This window comes from Palaemon carinicauda, chromosome 38 (genome assembly GCF_036898095.1).
Source record: "Palaemon carinicauda isolate YSFRI2023 chromosome 38, ASM3689809v2, whole genome shotgun sequence".
NCBI classification, from domain to species: Eukaryota; Metazoa; Arthropoda; class Malacostraca; order Decapoda; family Palaemonidae; genus Palaemon; species Palaemon carinicauda.
Genome location: NC_090762.1, coordinates 37,662,578 through 37,686,179, shown reverse-complemented (window position 1 = coordinate 37,686,179; position 23,602 = coordinate 37,662,578). Strand labels below are relative to the sequence as shown.

At 44.5% G+C, this 23,602-nt stretch overlaps 1 long non-coding RNA gene across 3 annotated transcripts in view; it reads left to right on the top strand.

Moving 5' to 3' along the window:
• LOC137630144 (uncharacterized) overlaps positions 1-23,602 on the top strand; it is a 109,265-nt gene that overhangs the window by 74,795 nt on the left and 10,868 nt on the right. For all 3 annotated transcript variants that reach the window (XR_011041676.1, XR_011041674.1, XR_011041675.1), the window contains one exon: positions 7,391-7,499. This is a non-coding gene — a long non-coding RNA (uncharacterized lncRNA). The remainder of the gene's footprint in view (positions 1-7,390; positions 7,500-23,602) is intronic.

The following is a 23,602-nucleotide window of genomic DNA, read 5'->3' as shown; positions in this document are numbered from 1 at the left end:
CAATGAGTTCTCCGCCACAACATGCTCATAGCCACATAGTTACGTTGTATAACTTAATCCAAGTTTTTTCCCCCTTTTCTCACTGCCCTTTCAATGAGTTCTCCGCCACAACATGCTCATAGCCACATAGTTCCGTTGTATAACTTAATCCAAGTTTTTTCCCCCTTTTCTCACTGCCCTTTCAATGAGTTCTCCGCCACAACATGCTCATAGCCACATAGTTCCGTTGTATAACTTAATCCAAGTTTTTTCCCCCTTTTCTCACTGCCCTTTCAATGAGTTCTCCGCCACAACATGCTCATAGCCACATAGTTCCGTTGTATAACTTAATCCAAGTTTTTTCCCCCTTTTCTCACTGCCCTTTCAATGAGTTCTCCCCACAACATGCTCATAGCCACATAGTTCCGTTGTATAACTTAATCCAAGTTTTTTCCCCCTTTTCTCACTGCCCTTTCAATGAGTTCTCCGCCACAACATGCTCATAGCCACATAGTTACGTTGTATAACTTAATCCAAGTTTTTTCCCCCTTTTCTCACTGCCCTTTCAATGAGTTCTCCGCCACAACATGCTCATAGCCACATAGTTACGTTGTATAACTTAATCCAAGTTTTTTCCCCTCTTCTCACTATCTTTTCAATGAGTTCTTCCCTCAACATACTTATGTCGTACAGCTTAATCCAGGGTTTTCACACTTATTTTTCACTTTGTTACAGCTCTCTCTCTCTCTCTCTCTCTCTCTCTCTCTCTCTCTCTCTCTCTCTCTCTCTCTCTCTCTCTCTTAGTGAGTTGTGCCCCCCTATGATGTATACTTACGGATTCGTCCAGTTCTTTGCTGCAAACTCTTGTCCCCTGGTTGCACTCAATTTCTCCAGTCATTTACTATAGGTCCTTCAACACATTATTCCCTTTATCTTGCTCTCGGAGTCCTTGCCTTTTCCTTTATATTATACCTGAATGATTTGCATCTTGATTACGGTACATGTTGGTCTTATGTATTAAATATCAAATGTTTTATTTTCAGTCTTAACAAATCTTAATCTGTTGAATGTTACCGATGAAGTCTATTCCACACTTGGAATATCAAGAGCCATTAACTCGCAATACTAAAGTTTATGGAATTCAAAGGTACACAGTGTGTAAGCCTATCTAATCATATCAAAGCTTCCCTGCAACCTTCGAGGAATGGGATAATGCCTTTAAAATCATTAGCAATTAAAGTTTCTAACAAAGGGAATTTCGTTCCGTAAGTCATTTTTTGGCGTTTAATAAGGTTAAAAAGGTATTGACTTAGGGTTTTGTTTACATTTATACTCTAAGAGTTTTATACCACCAAGTAATTTTTTTAAGCAAATAATTTACATTTCAAATTATAAAATATTACGAAATTAAAATATGACACCACCCCGTCCTTGCTTAGCCACCTACCTCCACTTACGGAAGTCTGCGTGAGGATGAAAGGGAAAAGAATTACTGTTTTAGAAGTTCTGTTTTTAACCAATTTCTTGTCAGTTTATTTCTCTTTATCGGTATTGTTTCATATTTCGATCAAAATTCGTGATCTCACCCTAAAACGAAAGCAATCAATCACAAAGCGTAATTTATTTTTGAAGTAGTTTTGTGTTATATGGACTTGTTATACTCGTATGTATGAAGATTAAGCACTACTGATTTAGTTTTAGTATATTCTTTCAAGTATTTATCATCCTTCTAATATTTTTGAATTTCATATTATTTAAGAATAAATTTATTGATTATATTAGGTAATTTTATCATCCAGATAGGATTGTACTCCTGTAATCAGGGAAGTACTCTTGTACTCCTGGGATGTTTGAACATTTTTTTTTTTTTCCAGTCTTTCACTGTACCTCCTTTCGCACGTCCCTTTTTTTCTGTCTTGCTGTCAAGCCTGTCAGATAAATCAAAACATTTCTACAATCTTCAAGCAATGAGGATAATGCAATAAAAAATCATAAATAATTAAAGACGAATTCTGCGATGCCATTATCGTGGTCAAAAGTCAAACTGGAACCAGGATGAGGGAATCAGAAATTGCCTCATCTGGAGAATCCTTTATAGGATGTATATAGTTGAATTAAAAAGACAACAAAAGAAGAAGCGATAAACAAAACGAGATTGTCTCTTCGTTTAAGAACCTCGTGTTTCATTTTCAAGTTTAATTATCATATAAGAATAATCTTCATGATTTGTGTGATAATGGGTATACTGAAAAGTAAAGCTAGGCTTATACACAGGAATAGAGGAATAATTAAAAAAAGATATTAGTTGTATAACAATATAACCCCTGTTTTAGTCACCCCCTCGCATCTCCCCACGTGGTCAGGAGAAAATATTCAAAAACTGTCCTTCCGCCATCACTCCGCAAAGAAAATCTTAGTCTTTAGAAAACAGATGGGAAATAAGATGGAAACTATTTTCGTTTGCATTTTCAAGTTTTTATATACCAAATAAACTTAGCAATGATTAAGAAGAGAACTTTTAACAAGTAATACTAAATTAAGCTTTGGGATATGAAAGTTTGGATGTATTACTGGAACATTTGACTCCTTGGTCAATTTTTGCTGTCAGTCTGTGTTGGAACGTTGGTGGAATTCTTCAGGTGATTACAAGTGGTTGTAAACAGAAGGAGTTTCTGTTTCATTATTTATTATTATCCAGTGAAGTGTAATGCTGATCTTCCTTTTGTGTAAAGTGACGTTTGATATATGGTGCATTAATTTCTAGCAAAACTGGAAGTCAATATGAGAAATTGACGACTGCTTGTTAGTTTGAGATTTGCAGGTTTCCTATTGGCCAAGTTTAATTAGCATGTTTTAAGCAACACTGCATTAGGAGCCTATGTATAACGCTGGACAGGGACAAGTGCATAGAGTTCATGAAACCTAAACTTCACCACTTAACCTAAAGTTCACCCACCTAACCTAACCTACAAGCTGTGTCCTTTCCTTCGGTTGAAAATAAGTAAGTCATCACACATAATTCTCCTTGCATTGGTCCTAACATAGAGATCACCATTTTCTAGGCTTTGCAGAATCACCGTCATCATCATAATTGTTTATTTTTGACGGCCCCCGTTTTGGCTTATGTTTGGCTTTTCTAGTGGACCCCAGTAGTTTTAAGTTTAAGTTATATTTATTCTCGTGAATCATTTATTCTTTTCGTTTTATCCAAAGGATAAGAGTGACTGACGCCCTTGCACCTTCTGAAGTAAATATTTATATTACATTTGTGATTTTGTATTCATAAAGATGATGATATTTTTCAGTTAGTATAATTTTAGTTGTTCGTCGAGAAGCTAATATTTTTCAGTTAGTTTTTACAATTAATATTGGATTTTATCTTTCAACCCTAAATTTCCATTGTATAATATTAATTGATAGATTCTGTAATGGATAATGATAATATACATAATTACAATATTTGCAGAACCGCTAGAATAAAATAAAATTAAAATATGATGAATATCCTAAATTAGAATTTATTGAAGTCTATTATCAAATTATAGGAATACAAAAATATTGTAATTATATCGATTGGTTGAGTGGGCGTTTCTGAAAGTCTGAAAATACAGGAATATTCCCAAAATTCTAGTCAAATTATCGTTAAATCCCAACTAATTCTAATGAAAGGTTTCTCAGCGGAATTTTGTTTATTGATATGTCCTATATATGATATAAGAAAAAGTTTACCATGATCAATTTGGGGTGGGAAAGTGGTTAAGGCGGCCCTTTTCAAAATATGGCAGCAAAATTTTCCTATTCAATTAACAAGGGTTTTGTGTCTAGCTTTTAAAATTCCTGTATAAAGATTATTTATTTCATCTTCATTTCTATTTTAGAACATAATTCTTAAATTTAATCTAGCATAGTTGTAATCTTTATTTTATATGTGAATATGCAATAATGTATGCCTGTAAAATTTTTTATTCGATAGCCAAAGGAAACTTTAATAGTTTTAGTGAGAATGTGAGTGCGTTTTGTCTTGATAACCTATCTCATACTTAAACAACGTATAAGGCTTGTATATAAAGGTTTTCTAAATGAGTGATAGCAAAATAAACTATATACAATAAACATTAGTACAGATACACGTCCGCCCTGCAAACTGCAAAAAACATAGAAGTTCCAACAACTGGGGTATGTACTGTATACTCCGATTTTGATAATTCCAATGCCACACCTAATTATTTGGAGTTAATCTATTAAAATGGGGCAAGTATATTTTATTCATCCACAACAATTACGTTTTACATTTTAGGATATATACAAAATATATTATCATATTGTCGAAACAACATATGTATGCTATTTATTAGCTGTCCGATATGAAAAGTATCCTTAAATATTCGCGAATAGCAACTTGCTTACCCGGTTTCAGATGTGTACCCATTTTAGAAATGTGCCCAATGGCATCCTCTATCAAAACCAGACGTGTAACTTCAGGGGGAACCTTTCCTGTGCTCTCTCTCTCTCTCTCTCTCTCTCTCTCTCTCTCTCTCTCTCTCTCTCTCTCTCTCTCTCTCTCTCTCTCTCTCTCTCATCGGATTTTAATGAAGAAATAAAATTCTTGTGAATTATTTTCGAGATGTTAACAAATATCAATTCAAGTTTTTTTTTTTCAAAGTCAACGATTTACTTTTCTAATAATAGGATGTTAATTTCATTTCACCTGACTTCTGTCGACGGCTAAAAGAGAAAATATTAGAAAATCAAAATGCTACACCCCAAGCCTCCCGGACCCATCCTACCCCACCCGGCCCAGCCCCTCCCCTCCCGGCCGGCCCCACCCCACCTTTCCCGGCCCACCCCACCCCACCCTTCTCCATCCTCTCCCCTATCCCTCCCCCTTCCCCTCCCCCACTGATCAATTATCATGCATCGGTGTTATTTATACGCTAATCTAATTCCAGTCCTATATTGCACGGGAACTATACGCTCTACACTACAGGACCTTTCGTGATTCATTTTAATTTATGCATTCCAAGGTATTCATTCAGCATTTCACACCATCGCATATCGCTCGTTTATTCTCAAATCCACATTATCGGAGCACTTAGAAAACAAGGTCTTCGCTTCCTCTTGAAAGCCTTAATATTTTCCGTCTTGTGGATGTCTATTGGAATTTTATGTTATAGCCCTGGGGTCATATTTGAAAGCTCTAGAACCTACAGCAGACACATGTTTTTGTTCCAATGATTTGAAACCATCTTCAACTATTCTCGTGTCAACTCGATTTGTTGGCTGCACAATATGTAGCAATTCTCTTAGATAATTGGAAGTCTGTTTCTGATCATTTTATGGTTATTGTACATATTTTAAACCCAATTCTTGTTTTAATATGCAGCCTGTGTAAATAAATTAGTATAGGAGTTGTCATTTCCGGTTTGGGACAGCTTTTATCAATCTTTTTCTTTTGTTTATTATGTTTTGTAATTTCTCTATTTGTACTTTGGGTAGTGTGTGGTAATGGAGTTGTGATAGTCAATTCATCATGTTGATAACACGGTTTATTCAAGTCTTTCATCTCCATTGTTCACTTCAATATTTTTATTGATTATGATTTTCTTATGTCATTTACTTTCGCCTTTAAACCCCTTCGTCGGTTTCACCCTGAGCTGCATCTGCCGTCTTGGAAAATGGACAGCAAATTTAGGTGTTTCGGTATTTACTTACTTTACTTTTACGGGTTTATTTCTCGACCTCCATCAGACAATAAAGTCTGTTCAGGCGGGCCTTGGTGTGTGAAAATAATTTCTTTCCAGTTAATATTTTGCTCTGTATTTTATCAGTTATTTCGCTAGCATTTGTATTCAGGCTTTATAGTTTTCAGGTCACTATTAAAACACTTTCTAAAAAGATAAGTCTTCAGGTTTTTCTTGAAAGCTGCCATATTTTTGCTATTCTTAACATCAAGTGGAAGGTCGTTGAAGAGTCTCGGTGCAGCATAGCTAAACGCTCTTCCTCTTATTGGTGACGTGATTTTGTTCACTTCCCCTTGGTTCTGGCTCAATGGTATTTTAGTTAAGGAGAGAAAGGCGGCTAAAAAATGAGTTTATTTCCTTCATCCTATAAACAAATAGGAACTTTCTTAGATTTTGCCTTAGTCCTTTGGTGGTTAGTACTAGGGTGGCAGTGGAGCTCTCCAGTGGCATATAAGGTACAGCAGGTCATTTCTAACACTACCCCATAAATAATCACCATAATTTAGCATACATAAAGAAACTTACTATAGTCCATTTCTTTTAGCGATGCATATTTGCACCGACTCGCGGCGGTGCCCTTTTAGCTTGAGAAAGTTTCCTGATCGCTGATTGGTTAGAATTATCTTGTCCAACCAATCAGCGATCCGGAAACTTTTCCGAGCTAAAAGGGCACCGCCGCGAGTCGGTGCAAATATGCATCGCTAAAAGAAATAGACTATAGTGGCTATCATCCCACCATAATCTAATCAACTGTATGAACAAATATTTTTAGTATATTCCTGTTTTTTGTCACTACCTCCATCCAGAACAACCATCAGAGGTTGGGCACATTTATAGTGTTCCCTTAAACTGGCTTTTGCACAGAGGTACTATATAACTGAAAAAAGTTGTTGACACTATTGGCATTTTTCTAAATTTTAGCCTTTTGATATCTTTGAAATATGCAGTTATGTGAAAATTTATTTAATATTGGGTTATTATTGGCGCATTTGAATGCTTTCTAAAAAAAAAAATGACCATCTTACATAGCCTATATTACTGAAGGCATCTCTCTCTCTCTCTCTCTCTCTCTCTCTCTCTCTATACAAATGTTATTTTGTATTGAATGACTGAATGTAATTCTCTCTCTCTCTCTCTCTCTCTCTCTCTCTCTCTACAAATGTTATTTTATATTAAATGACTGAATGTAATTCTCTCTCTCTCTCTCTCTCTCTCTCTCTCTCTTTTACTATTAATGTTATTTTGTATTGAATGACTGAATGCAATCTCTCTCTCTCTCTCCTCTCTCTCTCTCTCTCTCTCTCTCTTTTACTATTAATGTTATTTTGTGTTGAATGACTGAATGCAATCTCTCTCTCTCTCTCTCTCTCTCTCTCTATACAAATGTTATTTTGTATTGAATGACTGAATGCAATTTATCTCTCTCTCTCTCTCTCTCTCTCTCTCTCTCTCTACAAATGTTATTTTTGTATTGAATGACTGAATGCAATTCTCTCTCTCTCTCTCTCTCTCTCTCTCTCTCTATTAATGTTATTTTGTATTGAATGACTGAATGCAACTCATCTCTCTCTCTCTCTCTCTCTCTCTCTCTTACTATAAATTATTTTGTATTGAATTGCTGAATGCTATCATGAATAAAATGTTAGAGTATGATTTATTTCCTTTTTCAGAGGGTGAACCTACTTCTCAAGAAGATGAGATTCTTTCTATTCCATGGCTAAAGAGCCCCCATATCTTCAGGTCACAAGACACTGGGAGGATAACATTTGGTGATTACAGGTTAGTGGTTAAGGAGAAAGAAATTTTATGGTTTTTGGGGTGTATGAAAGCATTTAACTCGAAAAGTTCGGTTTTAAGTTATTGAAGAATGTAATCTTGAAATAATTTTTTTACACTAAATTTCATCACGTTTGATCATATACAGATAGGCCCTTATGTATATTAGGCTATTCTGCTATTTCTACAAACTGAATAATCTCAATTTTTTTCGAGTAATGAAATACTATTCCACCGTCATCCTGGCTTTTTGTCATTTTTCTCTTTTTAAAGCTCCCTCATAGCAATAGCGTTCACATGAGCATTTTTATATTTATTAACTTCATCCAGGCTTTTTTTAACTTTTCTCACTTTGTTACGGCATTTTCAATAATAACTCTCCACAGTGGGCACATGATTCTTTACCTTACGTTGATTAACATAATCCAGGTAATTTGCCCCTTTTCTCACTACTCTTTAAATGGGTTCTTCCCACATGCTCATAGCCACATACTTAGACGGTTGAACAACCTAACCTAGGTATTTGCCACTTTTTTTTTTTCCACTATCCTTTCAATAAGTTCTTCCCACAACATTCTCATAGCCACATATTTATCTTGCATAACTTCTTTCCACAACATGCTCATTGGCCACATAGTTGCGATGAACAACTTAATCCAGGTTTGTTCCGTAACCAAAATACAAACCACAGCTATTTACATTGGGTTTACTTTCGGCGTAGCTGAAATTGACGAGCCAATAGAATTTAACGAGGGTTAACTACACCCCCCCCCCCGCTAGTTAGCGGCGGTAGGGAAAGGGGTAGCTTACTACCCCTCCTCCCCCACACACCGGTGATTTGCTTCTCTTCACTTTTGGCTCGGACGATGTGCAGACGTGTGTGTCTATCGTCCTCGTTTTTGACAGCCTTAATCTTTTCTTTGCTTTTCCTCAGCTTTGTGTGTTTGAAGTTGGCGTCGCCCTTTGGTGTTCATCATGCGCAAGTGCCCTGGGATTGCCGGTCGCCCTTGCGATACCTTCATGTCTGCGGTGGATACGGATCCTCGCACCCTTTGCCCGCAGTGTCGAGGCCGACAGTGTGATAGGGACAATACACGTAGTGAGTGTAGGGAGTGGTCTGCCTCCCAGTGGGAGAGGTTTGCCCGTCGGCGTAAGAAGAAGTCCAAGAGAGACCGTTCTCCTTCGAGGGTTGCCTTGAAGGAGGAAGGCTCTCGGGACTCTTCTTCCGCCGCCCAAACCTCCTCCGAAGCTCCCCCTCGTCCGGCTTCTAGTGAGAGGCCGCCGAGTGGGAGCGCAGGCCCTAGTTCAGTTTCCCGACCTTGGGGTGCGGGAGAGGGCGTCGCCTCCCATAGCGGGGCGGCTCCCCCTCCTCCTCTGGGGGAGGGGGCGTCGCCTCCCATAGTGGGCGGCTCCCCCTCCTCCTCTGGGGGAGGGGGCGTCGCCTCCCATAGTGGGCGGCTCCCCCTCCTCCTCCGGGGGAGGATTTTGATAATGTTAATTCTGTGCATAATGATGACCTTTTTCAGCTTTGGGATTCCTTGGGGCTTAAGAGCCTGCCCTCCAAGGAAGCCCAGTTTGACCTTATTCAGTTGGGGGCCGCTGTCAAGCAGTCGCCGGTGATAGCAGTGGTAGATCCTCTATCTGTCGTCGACGTCGTGGTGGCAGAGGCTTCCGACGAGTCTGGTCAAACCTCTGCGGCTCCTGATGTTTATGACGTTGCTGAAGGCTCTCCTCCCCCTTCTGTACATCTTTCGGAGGGGGAAGGGGGTCCTACGGGCTCTCCTGCGGCTAAGTCTCCCCCTCGGGGAGCACTCTGACTGAGACTCCTCTTCAGAGGACTGATGATCCTGACGACCTCCCTCGTGGCCGCCTTCGCTGTAAGGCTCATCGTCCGTTTCGCCGCAAGGGCCTCCCGTCTCCCTATAAGAGTGTCAAGAGGCGTCTTTTCAAGTCTTCTCCTCCTCCGTCCTCGGATGGGGACTCTCCTCGCCAGAAGCAGTCTGTAGCAGCCACGTCCTTAGACCTCTCCGGGGATCGTTCACGTTCTCCCACACCTTCCAGACCTTCTACTTCCTGTGCAGATGGCCAGCAGTCTTCTGATCTCGTCAGCGGTCTCCTGCGCATACATCTAGAGTTCCTGCACGCCTTTACGCGTCGAGCCGATAGCTCCTGCACAGCCTTCTATGCGCCGCCTCCCTGCTCGCCAGCGTTCTCCAGTGCGACAGCGATCTCCGACGCGTCAACGATCACCAGCGCGTCAGCGTTCCCCTGAGCGCCAGCAATCTCCAGATCCCCCTCGTGATCCGTCGCCTGCGCGCTCCTACGCGTCAGTGCCCAGCAGATCCGGAGAAACATAGGTCCCCTGCGATCAGCTCGCCCACTCGCGGTCGCTCGCCTGCGCATTCTATGCGCCATCCCTCGCCAATGCTCCACCACGCGCCTGCGCGTTCTACGTGCCATCGCTCGCCAACGCGCCACCGCGCCATCGAACGCCGACTTGCCATCGCTCGCCGACTTGCCATCGCTCGCCCACGCGTCACAGGTCTCCTGGACACTATCGGTCCCCTGGCCCTCAGCGGTCTCCTGAGCGCTCTCGTTCGCCCACTCGCCAGCGCGTTTACTCACCAACGCGCTCACTCGCCAGCTCGCCCAGCGCCCGCTCGCCCACGCGCTCGTTTGTCTTCGAGCGATTGCACGCCCGCGCTCCAACAGCCCCTCGCGCGCGACACTTTTGTATCACCCTTGCGCGAGCCTCAGCACAACCCCCGTTCGTGTCAAGTTCCGCAGCTCGTGGCAGCAGCAGGGACGCGTGTCGCCAGGTCGCAGTCGGGATCGCCTCCACCTAAGCGCAGGTCTCTTTTGCAGGACTAGGAAGGACCTTCGGAGAGGATAAGGCAACTTTCTTCCCTTTCTTTTTTGCAGGCAGCTCCAGTGGTGTCCACTCCGAAGGATCGCCCGATCCCCTTCCCTCCAGCGGGAATTTCGGACTCAGTGTCCGTGTCTCGGCGGTCCTGGTTTGGTCCTCTGATGCGGGCGTTAGTGAAGGCTATGAAGCCGGCACTCGCCGATCTAGGACACAAGCCAGCGACGGCCTCGCCCGCGCTGAAGAGAAGGAGAGGAGTGGACTTAGTGGTGACTTCTCCCAGGGAGGGAGAAGTTGGTTCCAAAGAGGTCCGTCAGGAAGGCCCCGTCCCCTTCGCAGTCGTAGACAAGGCTTTTCCGTCCTCGGGAGAGTCCAGTGAGGCGGTGGTCTCCCCCTCGGCACCAAGAGGGGAGTCACCTCCTCGTGGAGGAGAATCGTCTCACGCAGAAGGTGCCTACCAGAACTCTTTGCTGGAGTCTTGTATCCCGCCCAGGAGGGAACCCAAGGACTCCAAGACGTTGCCGAAGTCTTCTTCACGTATTCGTCAGGAATCAGCCAGACCCCGGGAGAACGTCCACGTGTCTCCCCAGGAAGAGCTTCCGGGGACAGGAGACTTAGCTGCCAGTCCGCAGGGAGGAGAGCAGCAAGAGTCTGAGCATGCCATCTGGCAGGTCCTGGGCCTGATGACACAGCTCAACGGGTTCATGGACCCTGTGATCGCCCCCCGTGAAGGCAAGGACACGGTCCTGGATCAGGTTTATGGAACTCAAAGGCCCCAAAAGGCCAGCGTGGCTCTGCCCTGGTCCCAGGGGCTGAAGAGTGCCAGAGCCAGGGCCAACGCTCAGCTCGCAGTTGTCGCTTCCTCCAGTCGTTTCTCTGCCGGGAACAAACTCCTTCCACCTCCTCGTCTCCAGCAGAGGAGGTATTTTGAGATCATGGGGGAGTCTAGCCTCGCTCTTCCCCTCCACCAGAGGAGGTATTTTGAGATCATGGGGGAATCTAGCCTCGCTCTTCCCCTCCACCATTCGGTAGAAGAGCTTACTAGGGGAGTTCCTCTTGAGAAGCTCTCCGCCCGGCAGGTGACGTTCTCGGCGTCGGATATCCTAAGCCATGAGAAGGTCGCGAAGTGTGCCATGCAGGCCACTTCGTGGCCGGATGTCTGGCTAGGTTCTCTGGGCACCCAATATCCAGATCTGTCTAAGGAGAGCAATAGGAAGGCCCTGGAGACCTTCCTCCTCTTGGGCACTCACTCCATCGAGTTCCTAGCACATCAGGTTACCAACCTGTGGACCAACTCGGTGCTGAAGCGTCGTGATGCGGTGACCGAAAAGATCCATCCGAAGGTCCCCGCCGTGGATGTCTGCAGGCTCAGACACGCCTCCCTCCTTGGGGGGAATTTGTTTGAGCCCCAAGACATGGAACGAACAGCTGAGAGGTGGAGGAAGTCTAGCCAGGACTTCCTTCTCCAAAGGGCCCTTGCATCTCGGCCCTACAAGCCTCCAGCTCCGCAGCAACATCAGCAGCAGCCTCGCAAGACACCGAAGCAGGCGCCGGCAGCTAAGAAAGTGGTGTCTAAGCCCCAGCCCTTTCCTCCCATGGACAAGAGGGGCGGTAAGTCCAACAGGGGAGGCAAGACTCCTAGAGGGAGCGGCCGCGGCCGCAAACGCTAGGAGTGGCAGTCCCCCTGCGTGTCCACCTGTGGGGCGATGCCTTCAAAGTTGCATGCACAGGTGGCAGCAACATGGGGCCGATGCTTGGACGGTCTCCGTGATCGGCCAAGGGTATCACGTCCCATTCACGACATCTCAACCTCCCCTGACAGAGAATCCAGTGTCGTTGAGCTCCTATGCCATGGGATCGGTAAAGGGGCTAGCCCTTCGGGTGGAAGTCGAGACCATGCTCAAGAAGGATGCTCTCCAGGAGGTCGTCGACGGCTCCCCAGGCTTCTTCATTCGACTATTTCTTGTAAAGAAGGCGTTTGGAGGCTGGAGACCCGTCATCGACTTCTCAGCTCTGAACAAGTTTGTCAAACAAACTCCGTTCAGCATGGAGACAGCGGACACGGTCAGACTTGCGGTGAGACCACAAGACTTCATGTGCACACTGGATCTGAAGGACGCGTACTTCCAGATCCTAATCCATCCGTCTTCCAGGAAGTACCTACGTTTCAGCCTAGACAACAAGATCTACCAGAGTGTTCACACTGATATCTTCGTGGGCGCACAGGAACGGCATCCGTCTCCTTCGTTATCTGGACGACTGGCTGATCCTGGCAGACTCGGAGTCGACCCTTCTTCGACACCGAGACAGGCTGGGAATTTGTCAAGATCTAGGGATCTTGGTAAATCTCGAGAATTCCTCTCTGCTCCCGACACAATGACTGGTATATCTAGGCATGTTTTTAGACACCGATCTCCACAAAGCCTTTCCATCAGACAACAGGATAGCAAGGCTGAGGATGGTTGCAAAACCTTTTCTCAGTCGAGAAGATCTTCCAGCCCAATCGTGGTTACGTCTGTTAGGTCACCTAGCCTCCCTGTCCCGTCTGGTTCCCAACGGCCACCTCAGGATGAGATCTCTGCAGTGGCGGCTCAAGTCCCGGTGGGATCAAGGCAACGATTCTCCAGACTTCCTGGTCTCAATAGGACCTGAGGAACGGGCGGACCTGCGGTGGTGGCTGGCCGACGACAACCTCCGAAAGGGAGTGGATCTTCTCGTCCTTCCCCCAGATTTGATGTTGTTTTTGGACGCATCAAAAGAAGGGTGGGGGGCCCACGTTCTGAACCAGAGGGCCTCAGGCCTATGGTCAGAATCAGAAAAGTACCGCCACATGAACCTGCTAGAGCTGAAGGCCGTTTCTCTGGCCCTTCAACAGTTCCAACAGACCCTGGCAGACCACTCTGTGGTGGTGATGAGCGACAACACCACAGTAGTGGCTTATATCAACAATCAGGGAGGTACCTTTTCACAACAGCTATCCCATCTTGCAGTAGAGATACTGAGATGGACCGAAGTCCACTCAATACGTCTATCAACACGCTTCATTCCTGGGAAAAGGAATATGCTCGCCTACAATCTGAGCAGAGCTTCGCAGATAGTGAGTACCGAGTGGTCTTTGGATCCTCTAGTAGCCAACAAAGTCCTGACTTTGTGGGGTTCCCCGACGGTGGACTTGTTTGCGACAGCCTTGAATTTCAAGCTGCCGCTGTACTGCTCCCCAGTCCTGAACCCCAAGGCACTCTGGCAAGATGCCTTCCAACAACGGTGGGACAACATTGATGTCTACACCTTCCTACCGTTCTGTCTGATGAGAAGGGTGCTCAACAAGACCAGACTATCGGTCAACCTGTCGATGACCTTAATAGCTCCGCTATGGCATCATGCAGAGTGGTTCCCGGACCTCCTGCAGCTCCTGACGCAACCCCCCGTGAGAGCTTCCCCCACGACACGAGCTACTCAGACAACCACATTGCAACATCTTCCACAAAGCCGTAGCCTCGCTTCGGCTTCACGCCTGGAGACTATCCAGTGTCTCCTCTCTGAGAGAGGCTTTTCGCAACAAGTTGCGGAAAGGATGTCTCGACACCTGCGAAAGTCATCCGCAGGGGTCTACCAGGCTAAGTGGAGAGTCTTCTGTGGTTGGTGTCGTGGGAGGGGTATCTCTCCCCTCGATGCCTCTATTCCAGCAGTAGCGGAGTTCCTCGTTTATGTGCGGGAGGAAATGCGCTTTTCAGTCTCGGCGGTGAAAGGCTATCGCTCAGCCTTAAGCCTTGCCTTCAGGCTGAAAGGAATAGACATTTCCTCCTCGCTGGAACTTTCTCTACTTGTACGTAGCTACGAGCTTACCTGCCCTCAATCGGAAGTGAGACAGCCTCCTTGGAACGTGGTTCGGGTCCTCAGGGCTCTGAAGAGACTTCCATTCGAACCATTACTCCAGGCCTCTGACCAACACCTGACTTGGAAGACGGTTTTCCTGCTTGCTCTGGCTTCAGCTAAGTGAGTCAGTGAACTTCATGGTCTCTCATACGACATCGCCTCAAGGGGATGGGGGGAGGTAACGTTCAAGTTTGTCCCTGAGTTTGTGCTAAGACTCAGAACCCTGGAGTGCCGGACCCACGGTTCGACTACTTCAGGGTTGTGAGTCTCCTCTCTGTAACAGATGACCCAGATCATCAACTACTCTGCCCAGTGAGAAGTCTGAGGCGTTATCTGAAGAGAACAGCTGCAGCCCGTCCCCACGTGCAAGCTCTGTTTGTGAGCACTGGTAAGACGAAGAGGAGGGTCACCAAGAACACCATCTCAGCCTGGATTCGACGGACCATCCATCACGCCCAGAATCCTGACCCTCCTCCGCCACGTCGCCCTTGGTCGCATGATGTCAGAGGCATCCCCGCGTCCCTGGCCTTCAAGAGAAACTTCTCTGTAATGCAGGATCTACAAGCGGGAGTCTGGAAGCGTCAGACGACTTTCACAGCCCACTACCCGCAGGACGTGACCCACAGGAGCCTCGATACCTTTTCTATCGGCCCGGTGGTGGCTGCACAACAGCTTGGCTAACCTCAGGCTCCTTATTGGACAAGTAGCAGAAGGTTGAGGGCACTGTTACCTGGTTTTAGTCTGCGTGAATGAAAAAGTATGTCTGGCCCTTACTTCTTTCTTCATCCTCCCCTCTCTTGGGGAATGCAGCATCTTGGGTCTCTGCATAGCTGACCTCAAACCTCTGCAGGTAAACCATGCTTCCTTGTGTTCCTAGTATTAAATACAATACTGTCGCGTCCCCCATACCCTGACGAGATGGTATGGGGATGTCCTAGCCTGGAATTCCATATAAAGGACTTCAGGTCAACATCCTAGGACGAGTCACACTTCTTCTCTCCACACACACTTATGTAGGCCTCTCGTTTCTTGCATAGCATCAAACTTGTGAGGTGCAGGGACTCTTTCTTGAGGTGCTGTGCACTCAGATTCGGAGTCCCCGGGTAAGCCAAAGCCAGTAAGGCTGGGGACTTTCCACCCTGCCTAAGGGTAAGTCACCCTATGTAAATAGCGTGGTTTGTATTTCGGTTACGGAACAAATGACAAATTCGAAGATAATTTGTATTTTTCCTAACTATACAAACCTTAGCTATTTACACATATTTGCCTACCAGCCCTGTTCCCCGAGACAAGTCCTACCTCTAAGTGAAGTGAAGCAGTTCACCGGTGTGTGGAGCGGGGAGGGGTAGATAGCTACCACTCCCCTATCCCCGCTAACTAGAGCGGTGTAGTTAGACCCTCGTTAAAACTTTATGGCTCGTCATTTCAGCTACGCCGAAAGGAAACCCTATGTAAATAGCTAAGGTTTGTATGGTTAGGAAAAATACAAATTATCTTCGAATTTGTCATATTAGCCATTTTTCTCACTACCCTTTCAACAAGTTCTCACAACATGATTATAGTCACATATTTACGTTGATTAACATAATCCAGGCTTTTGACACTTTTCTCACTTTGTTACAGCCCCTCAATAATTCCTACTGTGTGTGCACATGACCCCTTTCTTAGGTTTTCTAACTTAATCCATGATTTTGCCACTTTTCTCACTACCCTTTCAACGAGTTCTTTCCACAACATACTCATAGTCACATACTTACATTGGAGAACTTGATATAGGTATTTGCCAAATTGTCTTACTATTACAACGAGTTCTTCCCACATGTTCATAGCCACATACTTTGAATAATTTAGTCCAGGCTTTTGACACTTTTCTCACTTTGTTACAGCCCCTCAATAATAACTTCCCACAGCGTGCACATGACCTTTTACTTACGTTGATTAACTAGAACCAGGTAGTTGCCACTTTTCTCTCACTACTCTTTCAACGAGTACATCCCACGACGTGCTCATACCCCCATACTTACGGTGATTAACTTTATCCAGACTTTTGACACTTTTCTCACTTTGTTACAGTCCTCTCAATAATAACTTCCCACAGCATACACATGACCTCGTACTTACATTGATTAACTTAATCCAGGTTTTTTCACCTTTTCTTACTACCCTTTTAATGACTTCTTCCTACAGCGTGTTCATAGTCACATACATTAATCAACTTGATCAAAGCTTTTACCACTTCTCTCACTTTGTTACAGCCCAGCCAATAATAACATCCTACAGCGTGCACACGACTCCTTACTTATGTTGATTAACTTGATCCAGGCTTTTTACACTTTTCTCACTACTCTTTCAAAGAGTTCTTCCCACAACATGCTCATGGCTACATCCTTATTTTGATTAACTTAATCCAGGTTTTTACCTCTTTTCTCACTACTGTATCCTTTCTGCAAGTTCTCACAACATGCTCATAGCCACATACTTACATTGATTATCTTAAACCAGGCTTTTGACATTTTTTCACTTGGTTACGGGCCTCTCAATAATAACTTCTCACAGTATTAGCATGACCCCTGACTCTTGTTGATTAACTTATTCCAGGTTTTTGCACCTTTTCTAACTACCCTTTGAACGAGTTCTTCCTACAACATGGTCTTAGCCACATACTTACGTTGAATAGCCTAATCCTGGCTTTTGCTACTTTTCTTAGTTTGTTACAGCCTTCTCAATAATAACTTCCTAGAGCGTGCACACGACCCCTTACCTACGTTAATTAACTTAATTCAAATTTTTTACCACTTTTTTTCTCTAAATTTTCAACGAGTTCTTCCTACAACATGCTTATAGCCACATACTTACGTTGATTAACTTAATCCAGGCTTTTGCCCCTTCTCTTACTTTGTTTCAGCTCTTTCAATGATAACTCATTACAGCGTACACACGTCCCCTTACTTGCGTTGTTTAACTTAATCCAGATATTTGTCACTTTTTTCACCACCCTTTCTACAAGTTCTCATAACACACTTACAGCCACTTACTTACGTTGATTAACTTAATCCAGGCTTTTGATACTTTTCTCACTACCTTTTCAACGAGTTCTTACCACAAAATATTTTATTTTTAGTCTTTAATATGGTATAAATTATACTTGCGCCCATGATTTTGTACTGTATCCCTTTCATTTGCTTTATTTTGCTTTTCTTGCTTTTCTTTAAACTACCCTAAATTAATACGTTGGCAATATAGCTGGAATTGCCTTAATTCTGTATACTTTCATTCTTATTTTGTAAGGGTAAGTCTTCTTTCATTTCCATTGTCGTTATTTTTATGGGTTTGAATTACATTTCATCTCAATATATATATTGTTTGCTCAGTTTAAGGTCACCTATCTCATTTTATTTTATCCCTCGAGTATTTCTTCTTTGATACTCGTAGTATTTTACCATTTCTTATCATCTTCATTTGTTATAACTAATAATAACTACTTTGATATTGAGTTAATTTTGTCCAATTTTCCTTTAATTGAGAATGGTCTCTTGCAACTTGAGCTTCCTCCCTTCTGCTGTTAGGGGATATAATGCTATCCTCATATAATAGTAATTTTATTTCAACTTCTTTTTTTATTATATGGTGTTTTGGGCTTCATTGTGTTCACACTGTGTGTGGCTATCGAGCAAAGTATACTTGCAAATATTGGACTTTCTTACCTTTCCCTTGTATCTCCTGTTTACTCTTGCTTTACCTGTTAAAATTCTTCAACTACCATTATTTCCCTTTTCATTAGTTTTATAAACTGATAATGCTTCTTATCACACCCCCATTATTTTATATAAAAATTCGATGCCTTCTGCTATTCTAAGTTTGTCAAAGCTTCTAAAGAGTCCAAACCATGCACACAAAGGTGCCCCAAGTTCTTATAATTTATGATAGCCTTGACAGTAAGAAAATGATCTGTTGTGGAATTTCTTTCGATGCCACTTCTGATATTTATTGAAATTTTCTTTAATTTATTCTTTGAAACAAACTTACCCGCTGGTTATTGGTTATATAAAAATGGCTTTAGTCCCTGACGTCCGGCAAAAATTCAAAAACTCGCGGCAATCACAGATAGAGTTGGCAGGTGTACACTAGCGCCCTCACGGGAGATAGGCCGAACTATTCCATCCATCACCAGATCTTCCCTTCCGCTATTGCTGGCAATACCGTTTGGAATTCACTCGCTATCCACCTTGGATTTTGGACAGTTATCTTGGTGATGTACATTGTTTTTGATTGTTGGCTTTCGCATTATTGGATTTCGCTTTCGGATTCTCTTGAATACTTTTTTGATTTGGATTATTTTGACCCTTGCTTGTTTTTTATCTCTCTTAGTAACTTTTCAATATGGCCGACCCTTCTCCTTCATATTGGAAGTGTGTGAAAGGGTGTAAGACTCGGCTTCCTTAAGTCTCTGTAGATCCCCATTCAATGTTCTAAATGTAGAGGTAGAATTTGTGAATATGGGCATCGATGTGAAGAATGTATTTCATTGTCCGAGAGTGTGTGGCTGGCTTTTGAACGCTACTCTCGCAAATTAGAGAGAAACAGAGTTAGGCGTAGTTCTTCTCGATCTAGAGATTTATCTACTTCTAATATCATTGAATCTAATCCTTCCCTTGTAGTGGTAGATCCAGTCCCTAATACTGTTTCATCTGAACCTACAATGAAAGATATGCTGACCGTGATTCAAGCTCTTGGCATAAGGCTAGAATCGCTCGCGGCGGACAAAAACCAACTCATGTCCAACGTTAAACAACTTGAAAGTGTTAGTGTTAAAAGTGCAATTAATGTGTTCAGTGATGTGGAGGGTGCGTCTGCGCGAACCTGTCGTTCATCTAGCCTTAGACCTCTTTCAAGCTCCCGAACCCATGGGAGAAGTAATGTCGATTGGCAAAAGGGAACAAGAGGCGTCATCGCTCGCGCAGACGTCCCCTCGAGCGTACCTGTTGTCGCATCGCAGGTCGCTCACCTTCACCACAGGAAAGTTTAGGTTAGTTTATTATCTTCATCTTCGGATGAGGCTACGCACAGCAAGGTCTGGCGTCATGCTTCCAGACCTCTTAAGAGAAAAGCGGATGCAGTGGCTCAGCGGCGTGATTCGTCACCGCAAGCGCCTGGTTGTAGCCATTGGGACACTCCAGAGTGTTTTCAGTCATCTGTCGAAGGTTCTCCTGCGAAACGTCCTCACAGGATGTCAGACTGATATGGATCTTGTTCCTGAGTCTGGTGTTACGGTACATGCACCGCCGCTACCGCCAGACTGGTTTCCGTCTCCTGAAAATGCGGAGCTTTATGTAAGGGATAAGGAAGGCGAGATCGCGATCGAAGTTTCTTCGCCTGTGTCACCTAATATTGATCCTAATTGGTCTATGCTGCTAGACATGAAGTAACAGCTCTCATGTTTTATGCAGTCTTATCAGCCTGCTGTTAACAAAGCGGTGGTTCATCATGATTCCGATCATGACGCGTTGTCGCACAGGCGTCCTACCAGCAAACGCAATGTTGAACAGCATGATAAGGCTTCTATATCCCATCGAGTTCCTGCTTCTCTTGTCACCAAACGTCAAGCGACCAAGCGTGACGTCGAGTGTCAGCCTTACAAGCACGGCGACGATCACCAGGCAGCTAAGCGTGATGCCGGGCGTCAAGCTGAATGTGACGTCGAATGACAACCTCGTGACGTCGAATGACAACCTCGTGACGTCGAATGACAACCTCGTGACGTCGAATGACAACCTCGTGACGTCGAACGTCAATTAAACCGTGACATCCAACGTCAGTCAGATACTGTCCGACATGCAGTCGGACGTGACGTCGAACGCATACCAAACGGCTTGATCGCGTGCACCGCAGTGCTGATGCTTATGTTCGCAAGCGGCACCTTTCTGAACAGAACACTGCTACTGCAGCTGGAATTCTTACGGAAGAAGAACCGGATGATCATTTCTCTCCGGATGAGCCTATGGATGTTGTTTCGGAGGAAGAAGAGAATAAGACACCTCAACACTCTGTTGACCTCAAAAAGATTATGTTGGTCTTTATGGAATTATTTCCGGATCACTTTGCTCCCGTAGCCCCACGTTCACCTCCTTTGGAGTTTACCTTAGGAAAAACAGCAAGAGCATCGATTTTTACTAAGATGGTACTCTCTCGTTCTTCAAAGAGAGCATTTAAATTAATGGGTGTTTGGATGCAATCTAAAAAAGTTCTAGGCAAAACAGGCTTCGCTTTTCCCCCGGCCAGATTAGCTTCCAAGTCTAGCATTTGGTACGAAACAGAAGTCCTCGGCTTGGGAGTTCCTGCCTCTGCCCAAGGCGCCTTCTCGAGTCTAGTGGATTCTTCTCGTCGTTTGGCTATGAGAAGGACTAAAATCTTATGGTGTATGTCTGAGTTTGATAATCTCCTCAAAGGCATCTACAGAGCATTCGAAGTGTTCAACTTTCTTGATTGGTCTCTTGGAGCCTTGGGGAAGAAAGTTTCTGCAATGAAGGATTATGAAACTGGTAACTTTATACATGTAATGTCATGCATAGATAAAGCAGTTAGAGATGGCTCGAATGAGTTAGCAGCCCTGTTCACAGCAGGGGTCGTTAAGAAGAGGGCAACTATGTGCTCTTTTCTCTCCATGGGGCTCACTCCGTTCCAGAGGTCAGAATTGCTCTATGCGCCTCTTTCTCCTTCTGTATTCCCTCAGGAGCTAGTGAAGGAAGTTGCCGCTGCCTTAACCCAGAAGGCTACTCATGACTTAGTCTCCAAGACAGCAAGGAAGGTTCTTCCAACTTCCTTCTCCGCCCGTAGACTGAAGGAGGATACTTCCTTTCCTCAAGCTTCACAGCCATTTCGTGGAAAGTCTGTTGGTAGGGGTAGCTTCAGACCCGATGGGAGAAGGTCTAGGAGAGGGTCTAGATTTGGCCAAAGCAGAGTCTGACTGCCTTCGCCTTCAGACAGCAGTGGGGGCCAGGCTAAATAACTTCTGGCAAGCCTGGGAAAGAAGGGGAGCAGTCCCTTGGTCCGTTCTTGTTTTAAAGGAGGGTTACAAGGTCCCATTCATCTCGAAACCTCCGTTAGTTATAGACCCTGAGGATCTCTCTCCCAGATACAAGGAGGAATCAAAGAAGCAGGCCATGGAGCTTCAAATGTCTCTCTTGCTAGGAAAGAAGGCAATAGAGAGGGTGCGGGACTTAGAATCACCAGGTTTTTACAACCGCTTATTCCTGGTTCCCAAGAACTCAGGGGGGAAGGGAGACCAGTCCTGGACGTAAGTATCCTCAACAGCTACATCCAGACGACAAAGTTCTCTATGGAGACTCGGAAGACTGTGCTTGCAGCAGTAAAGAAGGGCGACTGGATGGTCTCATTAGACCTCCAGGACGCTTACTTTCATGGCTCGATCCATCCAAGTTGCAAACGTTACCTGAGGGTCGTGTACAGGAAGGAGGTCTTCCAGTTTCGGGCCTTGTGTTTCTGCCTCAACACCGCCCCTCCAGTCTTCACAAAGATCATGTTGAATGTGGCGAGTGTGCTCCATTCAAGAGGCATCAGAGCCTCTTTGTACTTGGACGATTGGCTCCTAAGAGCCCCCCTCTTTCAATCGCTGTCTGGAGGATCTACATCTGACAATGAGTCTGTCAGAAGAGCCAGGACTTCTTGTGAGCTCAGAGAAGTCCCAATTGATTCCATCCCAGAAGATTCTCTATTTAGGGATGGAGATTCAGAGTCTGGCTTTTCAGGCTTTTCTGTCACCTGCAAGGATACAACTAGCTCTCCTAAAACTTTGTGCTTTTCTAAAGAAAGATGTCTGTTCAGTAAGAGAGGGGATGCGTCTCCTGGGAACCCTGTCTTCACTGGAACAGTTTGTGCCTCTGGGGAGACTAAACCTACGTGCCCTTCAGTTCCATCTCAATTACCATTGGAAAAAAGAGGACAGCCTCGACAAGGAAAGCATTCCCCTTAAGTAACCCATAAGAAAGTGCCCTCAGTGGTGGAACAACCTAAACAGACTTCAGAAAGGTCTCTTGTTGGAGTAAAAGAACACAGACCTTGTGTTGTTTTCCGACGCCTCGGACTGGGGGTGGGGAGCAACACTGGGAAAGTCAGAGATCTCAGGTCTGTGGACAAGGGAACAAGGAAGCCTCCACATCAATCAAAAGGAGCTGTTGGCAGTCCTGTTGGCCCTCAAAGGTTTTGAGAAGTTAGTTTTAAACAAAGTAGTACAAGTCAATGCCGACAACACCACAGCATTGGCTTACATAGCGAAACAAGGCGGCACTCACTCAAGGTCGCTTTACAAAATAGCAAGGACTCTTCTCGTGTGGGCTAAAGAAAGAAAGATATCCTTATTGACGAGATTCATACAAGGAGAGAAGAACGTGATGGCAGACAGCCTCAGTAGGAGGAATCAAGTTCTTCCCACGGAGTGGACGTTGCATCTGGACGTATGCTAGAAACTGTGGCAGATTTGGGGTCGCCCACTCATAGACCTGTTTGCGACCTCAAAAACAAAAAGGCTGGAGACATATTGCTCACCAGTTTCGGACCTCGAAGCGACACACACAAACGCGCGTTCCTGATGGATTGGTCTCACCTGGATGTGTACACATTCCCACCATTCAAAGTGCTGTACAAGGTGTTACAAAAGTTCGTGTCTCACGAGGGAGCTAGGTTGACCCTAGTAGCTCCCTTCTGGCCGTAAAGAGGTTGGTTCACAGAGGTACTGGAATGGATGGTGGACCTTACAAGAAGCCTGCCATTAAGAATAGATCTCCTTTAACAACCTCACTTGGCAAGAAACCATCTAAACCTCCAAGCTCTACGTCTGACTGCCTTCAGGCTATCAAAAAACTCGCAAGATTTAGAGGATTTTTGAAGGAGGCAGCCAAGGCTATTGCTAGAGCAAGGAGGACTTCTACCATCAAGGTTTATCAGTCCAAGTGGGAGGTTTTTAGAGAATGGTGTAGAGCGAATTCAGTTTCTTCATCCAGTACCTCTAACACAAATTGCCGATTTCTTCTTAGAGCTTAAAAGAAAGCACAACTTTTCCTCCTCGACCATCAAGGGGTACAGGAGTATGCTGGCAGCTGTCTTCAGGCACAGGAATTAAGATCTCTCAAATAACAAAGACCTTCAAGATCTTCTCAGATCTTTTGAAACTTCTAAGAAGCGTCAATAGGGATCACCAGCCTGGAATTTAGATGTTGTTTTAAAATTCCTCATGAGTGACAGATTTGAGCCTTTACACTCTGCTTCTTTCAAAGATCTAATTTTGAAAAGACTTTTCCTAGTAAGTCTGGCAACAGCTAAGAGAGTCAGTGAAGTTCACGCTTTTAGCAAG